Below are 13,143 nucleotides of genomic sequence, written 5' to 3'. Positions count from 1 at the left end.
CACATGCCGGAAGCCCCATCGGCCGCATGCAGGCCGATGGCTTGGGGATCGCCCTTATTATATAAGGGTGACCCCCGTGGGAAGACCCAGAAGGCCTTCCTAAGTGTCCACCGCCGTGTAGAGTCACATCCAAGTAATGGACAGCACCAAGCCGACCAACCGAAGCGCCTCCGAATGCTCGCCGATCTCCAACCAAACGTTGGGACCGCCGAGCCGGAGAAGGGAGAGCTCTCTTCGCTCCCCCGCGCCGGTGATGTGCTCCTGGCAGGAACCGGGCAGTATGTCGCCTCCTCAAGTTTCTATTATATAGATACCGTCATAGAAAGGCTCAACATCAGGTTCCAAGGTGGCAGACTCACGCATTGCATTCATTCATGAATGCACATTTCCAAGTGCCTGTCACTTACATTGTGGTATTTCACCGGTGGGCACCCGAAGGAGCCCTCACTTATGATACACCTCGTCACGTCTCCCGACAGCGGCAGGCTAGAGTCAAGCTCAACAAGGCCTTCTTTCCCCGCTGCTGACATTCTCCAAGCGTTTCCGCACTCCCAGGTTAACCTGGGTTGTCAGTCTTTTGGTCGGCTGGGTGATAAAACCCAAGTCCAGCTATCCGCCACATGCTGGAAGCCCCGGTGCGCAGCACCAGTTAAGGTGCCGGCTGCCGGTTTGGTTGTCCTCCCCCGGTCGAAACTGGGGTCTGGACTCCCGGCGGAGGTCCCCGGAGGGACCTACTGAAAGTTGGAGTCTGCTTTTCAGGTGCCGTGCAGCCGACAGCACGAACCTGCAAGCGAGGGCTGCCTTTCAACGGGTCGCCACCGTACGGAGGCTTCACCGCTCACGACGCCCCGCCAGATACTCAAGTCGTCTACGAGTGGTTCAGGGTCCCAACTTCCGAGTGCTTGATTACCCCTTGAATCCCCATCTAGAATCCCAAAGACCACGGTCAGTGGGGCAAGTGGGCGGAGTCTCGATGGCACTACTCGCGGGGAGCCTCACCCCCGGTTTGGGGGGGTGGTTGGTGGCTCCCCGCCTTACCGGTCCCCGGCGAAGGGGTCCAGCGTTGGTGCTTCTGCCTTTCAGAGTGCAGGGACCCACGGTCACGCAGCTCCGGGCACGGCTTCGGCCTTAGAGGCGTTCAGGCTTCAGCCGTCGGACGTAGCTTCGCACCAAGGTTCGATCGAACCAGCGCGGTACCATTGGTCCGAACCTGGGGTTCCTCTCGTACTAACCAGGATTACCTTGGCCGCGTTCTAAACGCCAGGAGGATAAAACTAACCTGTTTCACAACGGTCTAAACCCAGCTCACGTTCCTTGTTAGCTGGTGAACAATCATACGCTCGGGGAGCGCTGCGTCCCCACGGTAAGAAGAGCCGACATCGAAGGATCAAAAAGCCGCGTCGCTATGAACGCTTGGCGGCCACGAGCCAGTTATCCCTGTGGTAACTTTTCTGTCACCTCCCGCCGAAGATCCTTCGGACGGGGAGGATCGATAGGCCCCGGTTTCCCGGGTCCCACCCGTACTGAGGGTGCGGATCAGGGCGGCTTTTGCCCTTTCGCTCTACGCGAGGTTTCTGGCCTCGGTGAGCCGCCCTTAGGACACCTGCGTTATCCTTTGACAGATGTTCCGCCCCAGACGAACTCCCCACCTGCCGTTGTCCCCGGATCGGGTCGGCCCCCTGTCCGGCACGGACCGGGAGTCCGGTCCGGCCGGCCAGTAGCAGGGGCCTTGGTTCATGAACGGCGTGCGACGAGCGAGGAGAACCCCGACGCCCGCGTCCCGCCCAACCGGGTGAGTCGGGAAACCGTGAGAGTAGTGGTATTTCACCGGCGGGCACCCGAAGGAGCCCTCCCACTTATGCTACACCTCGTCACGTCTCCCGACAGCGGCAGACTAGAGTCAAGCTCAACAGGGTCTTCTTTCCCCGCTGACATTCTCCAAGCCCGTTCCCTTGGCTGTGGTTTCGCTAGACAGTAGGTAGGGACAAACAATAATGGGGGAACCCCCGAATGTGTCCTAACCTCCACCCGCACACAATCGAGGGTATGCGCATGTCCCAGTGCCTCTGTAATAAACTGGGACGGCAGTTGCTCGTATTACGGTTCGCCCATTATTGTTCCACGTTACCTTTATTAATTTGCCCAAATACAAAATTACAAATAGAAACATATACAAAATAATAATAATAGAACATAGGTTTACAATAATAAACAAAAATCAAATACTGTGATAACAATATACGTATATAGACACTTATGAATACGTATTTTCAGTGACCAATGATTGATATATAATTTTACATTATTAACTTGTTTGTGTTATTTTTATGGTTAGTTGTGTTGATTAAACCAATACTTGAAGTCCGGATCCCGGAATTCCGGAATCTGTGATTGTATGTGCCATGACGTAGGACAAGCAGCCAGGGACAGATCGCAATAGGTTAAAGACCTTTCCTTTCTTAGGTATTTCGTCTGATTTGGGAGGTTGCTCACCCCAGAGGCTAGGTGTTCTTGTCCCTGTCTACTTATCACACTCACTGAGTTAACATTATCAATACATTCACCACAGTAGTTTACCTTATATTTGTGATAAAGAGAAAGTTAAGAATATATAATAAAATAGGATAAAGTGCTAATTTAGGATTTGATCAAATGATTAGATTATATAAAATAAGGGAGATTGATTAGAATTTATTTATGTGTAGATCAAAATGAATTCACTCTAATCATTACATATATGTATTGATACAATTATAATTTGAAAAGGTTGTGTAAATAGAATATTTAGGTTCCTTTAATTTTATTTAAAGTTTAGGGTTATTTAAAGTTATTTAAAATATAAATTGAAAAAGTTTATTTTTATAAAAAGTTTAGGTTAATTTAAAGTTAATTGAGCAGTGATTTATAAAAATTAGTTGACTTCGGAGTGCCGATGTCATTAGTGCTGGACTACCAGCTCATATTTTATTGTTTACTGTTTTCTGCCCTGGCGGCCACCACTCTTGCCAAGTAATCCTTATGCCTTTCCCCCGGCATCCTTATAGGACGAATTCTTCTTCTTTCTGCGGCCTCCCGTCTCCCAGTCGAGACCACGAAGTATCTCCTTCTTGAAGCTGTTGGTGGTGCCTCTTGTTCTTCGTTTTCTTCTCTTTGCTCGGGGCTTGGGCTCCTCCTGTCCACTCTTCCTCTCAGAATCCTTCTTGGTGCCTCCTGATGCTGTTGGTTTTCCAGAGGGGGTCTGTTATGATGCTGTTGGTGATGGAATTTTCTTTTCTCTTCTTCAGAGACCTCGTCCGCCAGGGTTTTCATATTCTTTATTTGTTGTTCGCACAGCAGAGTTTTGATATTGAATGTGGGTAGTTTCCTGCGTAAGGTTTTAATTTTATCTGTTGCTCCTGGGCAGTAGAAGACCTTGTGTTCAGGAGAATCCTCCCCAGCTCCACAGGAAGAGCATCCCGGTTCCAGTCCGGGGAAGGTACTCTCCATAGGGCCCGTGGCCCGTGAGAAAATGGATGAGCCCCCGGGTGTAATACTTCCTCAACTGTTTGTTTTGTCTAATGTTTGGGATGATGTTATACGTCCTTCTTCCGTTTTCTGCGTTTGCCCATTCATTTTGCCAATTATCTAATAGTGTTTCTTTCATCTCATGTGTTGTTGGTGTGAATTTTCCAATGCATTTAACTATTTGATTTTCTTCGCCCTTTTTGAAGAAGTATCTTCCCGCTCTCCATTTGGTTTCCAAATCCATCAGCAGGTGTCCCGTCAAAGCCAAGAGTGCCTCCGTTGATGTCGTACCGAAAGCACCTGTCACTCTTAGCAGGATTCTCCTCTGTGATGCTCTCAGAAGTCTTACATTCTTTGTATTTGTTAAGCCCTCGACCCAGGTAGAGACCGCATATGTTACTATTGAGTAATATATTGCCCTGATGTACGTTTCTATGATTCTTGGCTCCAGGCCAAACTGCTTCGACGCCACCCTAGCAAGTTTGCCCATTGCCAGTTCCGCTTTAGTTGTTATTTTTTGAACGTGCCTCCCATATCTCATGCCCTCCTCTAGCGTTATGCCAAGATATTCGAAGTTTGTTGCTCGTTGTATTGTTTTGCCCATTAGTTTAATTGTTGGGTTTCTACTGCCACTGATGTTTCCTTTAGCAATTAAATATTTTGTTTTTTCTGCTGATAATTTTAGTTTGGCTTCATTACACCAGTTACCTAGGGCCACTAGTGCTTTGTTAGCTTTTTGTTCCACTTTTGCCCGCGAATCATCTGCACATACAAGAACAAGGTCGTCGGCGTATGCTACAACTTTTGTTATATCCTGTATTCCATCCAGGTGTCTGAGGCATGGTTCCAGGTTGATGTTCCACAAGTGTGGACCCAGCACCGAGCCCTGTGGGCAACCTTTAGTTGTTATTTTAGATAATACTTCATCACCAATTTTCAGAGATACTTTGCGGTTTCTGAAATAATATTGCAGGATCCGGAACAGTGTTGCTGGGCAATTTAAGATTTTTAGTGTCTGGAAAAGATTTGGCCACCATAGATTGTCAAATGCACCGCTTATGTCAGCAAATATTGCTATTACTATTTTCTTGTCTGAGGTGGCAATTTCTGTTTTTAAAGCATTAATTGCGTCCTCTGTTGATTTGCCCTTTGTAAAGCCATATTGAGTCCCGGTGTTACCGCACATGGTGAGAAATTCCTGTAATCTTTTATTTAGCAGTTTTTCAAAAAGCTTCCCCATTGTGTTTATCAGGCAGATTGGCCTATAGGATTTGATACTTGTCTCATCCTTTTTATGTTCTTTTTTGATCGCTATAATCTTTCCCTCTTTCCATGATGTGGGAAATTCCCTTCGGACCAGGCATAGGTTAAATAAGGCCGTTATATAGTTCATTGTTTTAGGTATTGATAATTTAATGATTTCTACTGGGATCCCATCTGGGCCCGGTGCCTTACCATTCTTCATTGTTGTTAACTCTCTCAATATTTCCCCAGGCTCGAAAGGCATGATGGGAGTGTTATTCAGGCATTGTTTGCTATTTTCTCTGGTCTCCTTATGCTTCTCCGTGTCTGTATTCATCTCGTCATCCGGGAGCAACCCATCAAGCAGTATTTTCCCCGTCTCTCTCATGTTTTTAGTGTAGGTACCATCAGGTTTTCGTATCGTGGTAATACTTTCTTTATGTTTTATTTTGTTTGTCATGATCTTGTAGGGTAGTCCCCACTTATCACGTTCTAAGTTTTTATTCACAAATGTACACCAGTTTTTATATTTGAAGTCTTTTAATTCCGCAGCATATTTTTCTTTTGCTATACAGTAGGCTTGTAGGTATTCCTCTCTGTTATATATATTTATCTTCTGGTATTGTTTCCTAAGATGTCTCATGTTGGCTTTTAGATTGTATAATTTTGTAGTCCAGGGTTTACTTCGATTGTTAATTATTCTTCTGGGTGGAGAGGCCGCTATTGCTAGCTGAAAGTAATTTTTTAGGATTTCTGCCCATTCATTAGTCGTTTTCCCCGGTCCGGGATCTTCTGTTATGTTGATGTTTCCTAGGAAGATGTCCTTGTCTATTTTTTTCCAATTATATTGAGGGGTTTGTTGGATAGCTTCCGTCTGTGTAGTTTGTAATCTAATGCTGAAGGTGATCACGTTATGGTCACTGGTGGTGATCATATCGTGGACCATCCAATTTTGAATTAAACTTGTCATTTTGTTATTTGTTAAGGTTAAATCTATATTACTACTAGCGTTGGCCCGTCCCCTATATGTAGGCGGGTTACCTTCCATGTTTTCAACTATTAGGTTATATTCAGCTATTAGATTCATAATCTTCTCCCCATTTTTATTTAATTCTTTTCCAAACCACATGGGAGAGGAAGCGTTACTATCCATTACTGTAAGTATTTTTTCGTGCGGGTATGTGCGGTAAATATTTCTAAGTTTTGTTATGAACGTTTCAATGTCATGGCTATATTGACAATAGCAGTTAATTATTATGAATTTAAGTTTCTGGTAATTAATTTCCGTGCATATTATATGAGTGTCTGACAAGTTTGTAATTTTCATTGCGGTTATTTCTTTATTTAGTAAAACTATTGCCGACTTGGTGTTGGGGTCCTGATGATATATTATATTTGCTCCAATTGGGGCATGGATCATTATTCCATTTAGTAGATAGGGCTCCTGGAACAAGAGAATATCTATTTTCTCTTCTCTTGCGTATGCAAATATTTCCTCCGTCGCCAGTTCTGCACCATTTAGGTTTATTTGTAAAACCGTTAGATCGTTTTCCTCCATGCTCAATGGCGTACTACCTGGGTCCATGAGGGCCATGGGTTCGCCGTGTTTTGCACTATTCTTTCATGGCTCCTGGCAAAATCCCTATATATTTCTTCTAAGTTCAGCTCCAGGTCCCTCCTCTCAAATGCCATTTTAAGAAGATCATGCAGCTGGTCCTCATCTACTGGAATGTTGTTGCATCTCAACATCATCTTATCGACAATCTCCGGGTGCGGAAAAGCAATGCTCCTTCCACCATCCGTTTTCAGTCTGACAAGCAAGCGGAGTGCCGTTGTTAAATTCTCCTTTTCCTCCAGTCTACTAAGCCTTAGGGTTAATTCAAAATTTTGATATATGCCCTTGGGATCCACGGGGGGGAAGGGGGAGTTTGTAGTTCTGGGTATCTGTGGTGTCTGAGGTATTTGTGGTTTCATTAGTATGGGTTTTGTAAAATTTGGGTATTTGGTTTTCTCTTCAGGATTGTCTCTTTCAGTTAAGTGAGGGTGAAGGTTATGAGTTTCCTCTATCTGAGAGTACGAAGGGTTTGGTTTAATTGCAGTGTTATTTTCTGTTTTAGGTATGAATGATGTTGCCTCTGGATTCAAGGGGTAATTTTCGTTTCGGTCCTCTATTTTATAGGTAACAGGGTTGGAAACATGGGAGGAACTAGCGTGGTCATGTTTAGGCAAAAGTATAGGACTTTCCAAGGGCATATCTGATGATGAAATTGTTGGGGAGGGACAATAATGGGGTAACCCCCGAATGTATCCTAACCTCCACCCGCATACATTCGAGGGTATGCGCATGTCCCAGTGCCTCTGCAATAAACTGGGACGGCAGTTGCTCGTATTGGTTAGCCCATTATTGTTCCACATTACCTTTATTAATTTCCATTTTACATAGAATACAAAAATAAAACAATGACAAAAAAAAGAAAGAAACAGATAAAAATATATATATATATATATATAAAAAAAAGAGATTATATACTAGATACCCTGACTAAGTACAAGATAAGGCTGGATTAGCTATGAATATGAACACATAAACTAAGTTAAATTTAAATTGAACTGCAATACAGACATCCACACATTGTTAGTATTGATATTATGAGTTGAGTTATATAAATATTATTTTTTATTTGCTTTATATCTTGTAATTATATTATTAAAATTATGTGATTTAGATGTCCGGATCCCGGTATGCCGGGATCTATAAGGTAAATTCTAGTTGCGGACCGAACAGGCGGAGAAGGATCGCAACAGGTTGAGGACCTTGTCTTTTGATTACATTATCACTGGTTTGGGGAGTTGCTCACCCCAGAGGCCGGGTGTTCCTATCTCCGCCTATTCCCCCGCTATTCCAGATATGTTATTGTATACACAGTTTTACCATAACGAGGTGTTAATTGTTAGACGAACGCATGAGTGTTTAGGTATTAATGAATTTAATGAATTGATATAACAATATAGGAGAAAAAAAAAATTGACCAGTTTTAATTGACCAAAATGGCTGCACTCTGGTCTTGATCAAATTAGTTTAAGTTTAAGTTTAGAGAAAATATAGTAGTTAGAGAAAAAAAGGTGACTATATTATAATTTAAAAGATCAAGATAATGTAATAGTTGCCTAAAATTATTATAAATTAATAGAATTATTTATAGAGATAGTGAAAATTATTAATGATAAGATGAAGGTTACATCGGAGTACCAGGTGTCACCAGTACTGGAGTACCAGTACTTAAAAAGGGTTTAAATTGGCGCTTGTCGATTCGCCGCTACCCTCATCATGTAATCTTTATGGTTTTCTCCCGGCATTCGAACAGGACGAATTCTTCTTCTTTGTGCCGCTTCTCTTCTTCCGGTCGACACTATGTAGTTGGGGAGGGACAATAATGGGGGAACCCCCGAATGTGTCCTAACCTCCACCCGCACACAATCGAGGGTATGCGCATGTCCCAGTGCCTCTGTAATAAACTGGGACGGCAGTTGCTCGTATTACGGTTCGCCCATTATTGTTCCACGTTACCTTTATTAATTTGCCCAAATACAAAATTACAGATAAAAACATCTACAAAATAATAATAATAATAATAATTGAACATAGGTTTACAATAATAAACAAAAATCAAATACTGTGATAACAATATATATAAACACTTATGAATACGTATTTTCAGTGACCCATGATTGATATATAATTTTACATTATTAACTTGTTTGTGTTATTTTTATGGTTAGTTGTGTTGATTAAACCAGTACTTGAAGTCCGGATCCCGGAATTCCGGAATCTGTGATTGTATGTGCCATGACGTAGGACAAGCAGCCAGGGACCTTCTCCTTTCCCGCTTCCTTGAGTGAAGTCTCAGTTTCGAACCTGACCGTCATGTCGGTAACGTACGCGACATTATCCTTCACTAGGACGAGGTCCGGCTTAAGACGCTCTTTGGTCGCAGGTATGGAGAAGGTTTGCTCTTTAGCCACCGTGTACCCTTTTGCAGAAGCCTCTATGAGGTCCCGCAGTTCATCATGACGCTTGATCCGCAGTCCTTTTGATGCTGTGCAGGCGCCTATTACGTGCCCTAGGGTCTCGGGCGCCGCATGGCATCTCCTGCACTCATCGGACTCCACCACCTTAGCGCTTTTGAGGACGTGGTTGAGACCAACTGTGTTAGACCTCAGCCTCAACAAGTCGTTAAGCTGACCGGGCCTTAGTAGTCCCTGGTTGACGAGAGCTGCGTTGGCTATGGGGTCGTTGAAGAAGTTCCTGACTCCCAAGCCATGTAGTGGCTGCTGGCTCCATCGCTGCGGCTCTAAGTTAGATATTATCTTTCTGGCCGCAGCAATGGTGTCCAGCGTAACAGGTGCTTGGACGCCGGTCACTCTAGCAATGCCTTCGATTCTGGCGCCCATGCCTGTCTCTTGGAAGAGGTGAGTTACCACCTCGTCCCGCGAGTCTCTCAGTCTACAAAGATTTCCTAGTATTCCCAGCTGAATGATAGTGGTCAGGCGCGGAACGCCTAGCCCACCATCGCGTTTTTTACAGTACAGTAACTGATCGGTGGTGGATTCAGGTAACTTGAAGGCCCTCTTGTGGAACCTCCTGACTTCCACATCAATGGATTCCAGGAAGTTCTTTGAAACTCCGACATTCACCCATACATATTGGAATTTAGGCAGGATGTTGGTGCCGATAAGTTTCGCCTTCTGGTGTGGCTTTAACTTGAGCCTGGAAGCACGGATCAGGATTTCCTTGACCTCCCGCAGATGGTATTTATTCGAGAGGCCTTGTGCCAGAGTGTATTGGCACCCGAGGTATTGGAAGACCTCTCCCGTTTTCACCACCTTGATGGGCTTACCGCCCAGCGTGAGCTGAGGGGAACCAGTAACCCATGTTTTGTGTAAACCTTCAATTTGAAAGGCCACACATTTCTCAGTCGAGATGCCCATATCGAGTTTGTCAAGGAATTGACTCACTCGGGCAAGCTGGGTGTTCATGCCAGCAGCGCTGTTCGTGAATATCACGAGATCGTCGGCGTATGCTGATGCTGCTAGTTTCTGGTTGCCCAGGTCATAGCCAGCACCGGCGCCTTTGATATCCTCGATCAGCTCGTCCATTACGAGGTTGAACAGGAATGGGCTCAAGCAGTCCCCTTGCTTGATCCCTCTTCGCAACTCGATGGATTCGCCGTATACTGATGTGCAGATTCCGTCATACATATCTGCTATCAAGGATATCAGGTGTTGATTGACACCTTTCTTAGTCAAAGCTTCAATCATCGCTGCGTGTGGGACGGTGTCAAAGGCTTTACTTATGTCCACCGCGCAGCCGGTGAGGGTTCTTCGGGCTTGTCCCGCCGTTTACCCGCGCTTCCCTGAATTTCTTCAGCGCGACATTCAGAGCACTGGGCAGAAATCACATCCCGTCAACACCCTCTCGGGCTGTCGGGATGCTTTGTTTTAATTAAACAGTCGGATTCACCTGGTCCGTGCCGGTTCTGAGTCGACCGTTCGTCGGCGGCCGACTCGAGGGGAGGCACTTTCCCCCCAAAACCCAGAAAAGGGCAAGGGGTTAGGTGCGTTCCCCTCAGAGAGCCCAGGGACGCTCGCGGAAGTCCGACGCGCGGTCCAAGCTTGGAACAACCCCGGAAGGATGTCCCTCGCGAAGACCCACGCCGGACCGAACCCGCGGTGGCCCCCCGGGCCCCGACCGGCCCCGGTCCCCAGAGCCAATCCTTGTTCCGAAGGTACGGATCCAGATTGCCGACTTCCCTTACCCACATTAGTCTATCGTCAAGAGGCTCTTTACCTCGGAGGCCAGATGCGGATTCGGGTACGGCCAGGCCTCGGGACTCTGCTGCGCTGTTCCCACCAAGATTTTCAAGGTCCGACGGGCACCCGGGGAAACCGCACCCAACTACGGTTCTCTTAGCTTTCCCCAGTGTCCCCTTCTCCTTCTGGGAAGATTCCGGGGAGCGTAGGGGATCGCTCTGACAGAACAGACAACTCTGCCCCCGGAACCCGACAGATTCTCCTGGTGCCACCAGTTACCTGGACTTACGGACTTCGAGGGAACCCGCGACGCACTCCCGGTCCCGAGACGCGGCGGAGGGCTGGATACCCCACTTCCCTTTCGACCGCGGCCGAGACGCCGGCGCCTCGCGCAAACCACTACACCTCTCCCGGTGGCAGCGCGAAACTGACCCGACGCATCGGTGGGAGTTTTTCGCAGTCTAAGGACCGGCTCACCCGCCTGCAACTGCTGTTGAGGCGGAACCCTTCTCCACGTCTGACCTCAGCGAGGTCTCATCAGATTATTTGCTACTACCACCAAGATCTGCAACGACGGCGGCTCCAGGCAGGCTCGCGCCCAGACCCTTCCACGCTCACCGCCGCGCCCTCCTACTCACCGCCGCATCATTCTTGCATTGATGCCAATGCATTAGCATTGCGGCGGCGGCCGGGTATAGGCACGACGCTCGATTGCCATCCATTTTCAGGGCCGGTTGCTTCGGCAGGTGAGTCGTTACACACTCCTTAGCGGATGCCGACTTCCATGGCCACCGCCCTGCTGTCTTGAGCAACCGACGCCTTTCATGGTTTGAGCAGCGTCGATTCAGGCGCCTTAACCCGGCGTTTGGTTCATCCCACAGCGCCAGTCCTGCTTACCAGGAGCGGCCCACTGAGCACTCGGGTCCAAGAAGGCCCCGCTTCGCCCTAGGGGCAAGCGGGACCTCCATCCCGTTCAGAGTTTGAGAGTGGGTCGAGGCCGTTTCGGCCCCGAGGCCCCCGGTCATTCGCTTTACCGGGATGGACCCCCCTTGCGAGCGCCAGCTGTCCTGAGGGAAACTTCGGAGGGAACCAGCTACTAGACGGTTCGATTGGCCTTTCGCCACTATGCTTAGCTCAGACGGTCGATTTGCACGTCAGAGGCGGTTCGGACGTCCACCAGGGTTTCCCCTGGATTCGTTCACCATCTTTCGGGTCCCAGCGAGTGGGCTCTTAGGTACGATCCCCGCACCCGGAGGTGGGGGATCGCCCCGGGACTGCGCGAGGGCCCTTCGTTGAGCGACTCCGGGTCACCTCGATCGTCCCAGTCGCTTTGACTGCGCCTTCGGGTTTAGTGATTCCCTTAGACTCGCCCACGCGCTAGACTCCTTGGTCCGTGTTTCAAGACGGGTCGGATGGGCCACTCGTTGAACACCGCACGGGCCCAGGGCTCACAGTACGCCCCCCGCGAACCCCCGGACGCGCCCTGGGACGGTCGGGGAACGGGGGAACACTGCCAGGCACGCCGCATTGCTGCGACCTCTACGCCTTCCGCCTAAAAACGGCGGCGGATCCCCATGCCTGCCCTTGAGCCGTCGGGTTCCGTCCGGGTCACCGGGGGTTCTCCGGACGAGCCGGAGAGCTCCACCCCAGGCCCTTCGGACGGATCCCAACGAGCCGCGGTGCCCTACCGGGCGCGGAATGAAGGGGGACCGTCCCGGACGCACCCTCGCAGACGGGAAGTCCCTAAGACAGGGGACGACCCCGCTCGGGGGCCGGAGACTTGGTCCTTAACCCTTGAATCATCTTCCCCCATCGAACTCTCGAGCTCCATCCGTTTGACCCCCAGGCGGTTTCACGTACTCTTGAACTCTCTCTTCAAAGTTCTTTTCAACTTTCCCTCGCGGTACTTGTTCGCTATCGGTCTCGTGGCGATATTTAGCCTTAGGAGGAATCTACCTCCCACTTAGGGATGCATTCCAGAGCATCCCGAATCCTTGGGAAAGCGCCCAGCCCGACTCGGCAAGGCGGAGGTTCGCACGGGCCTAGCACCCTCTGTGGGATGTTGGTCCTTTCAAGTTACACTTAGAACCTCCCGCCGAGCGGGATTTACGGAAGCTCCCTTCCACCAAATCGCCCGCCGGCTCGGATAACCGTGCCGGAGGCTTGGGTGACGGGCTTCTCCCTTTTCGCTCGCGGCTACCGAGGGAATCATTGTTATTTTCTTTTCCTCCGCATATTGATATGCTTAAATCGTGCGGGTGGTCAACCCTGAGTCGAGGTCGGGTGCGGTTTCCTAGGAGGTCCGAGGGATCTTCCTCGTCGCCCAACGCAGGTCCTCCTATCTAGACGGTAAGGCGGCTCTCGAGCTTCGGCGGAAACCTCTAACCTTGACCGAGCTCTCCTTCCGCGCGAACCGAAGAGACAGGCTCTTCCACGACTGTTGGAAACTTACCCTGCGTTCAGCGCGAGGCACCCGCCCGGACGAAACTGAGTCGTCCGGCCGGCTCTCCCACTCCACGTAATTACAAACTTTGGAAATTTAACCTTCCGAGCATCCGAGTGGTCCAGCCACAATGTCCGAAGAAG

The 13,143-nt window shown here is 48.4% G+C and overlaps 1 pseudogene; it reads right to left on the bottom strand.

The window, feature by feature from the left end:
- Positions 1 to 778: 778 nt before the first annotated feature.
- Positions 779 to 12,839, bottom strand: LOC145982817 (large subunit ribosomal RNA; annotated as a pseudogene).
- Between the last annotated feature and the right edge of the window lie 304 nt (positions 12,840 to 13,143).

Source organism: Lepisma saccharinum, unplaced genomic scaffold (genome assembly GCF_977018435.1).
Source record: "Lepisma saccharinum unplaced genomic scaffold, izLepSacc3.1 HAP1_SCAFFOLD_437, whole genome shotgun sequence".
NCBI classification, from domain to species: domain Eukaryota; kingdom Metazoa; phylum Arthropoda; class Insecta; order Zygentoma; family Lepismatidae; genus Lepisma; species Lepisma saccharinum.
This window is presented reverse-complemented; position numbering and strand designations above follow the sequence as displayed.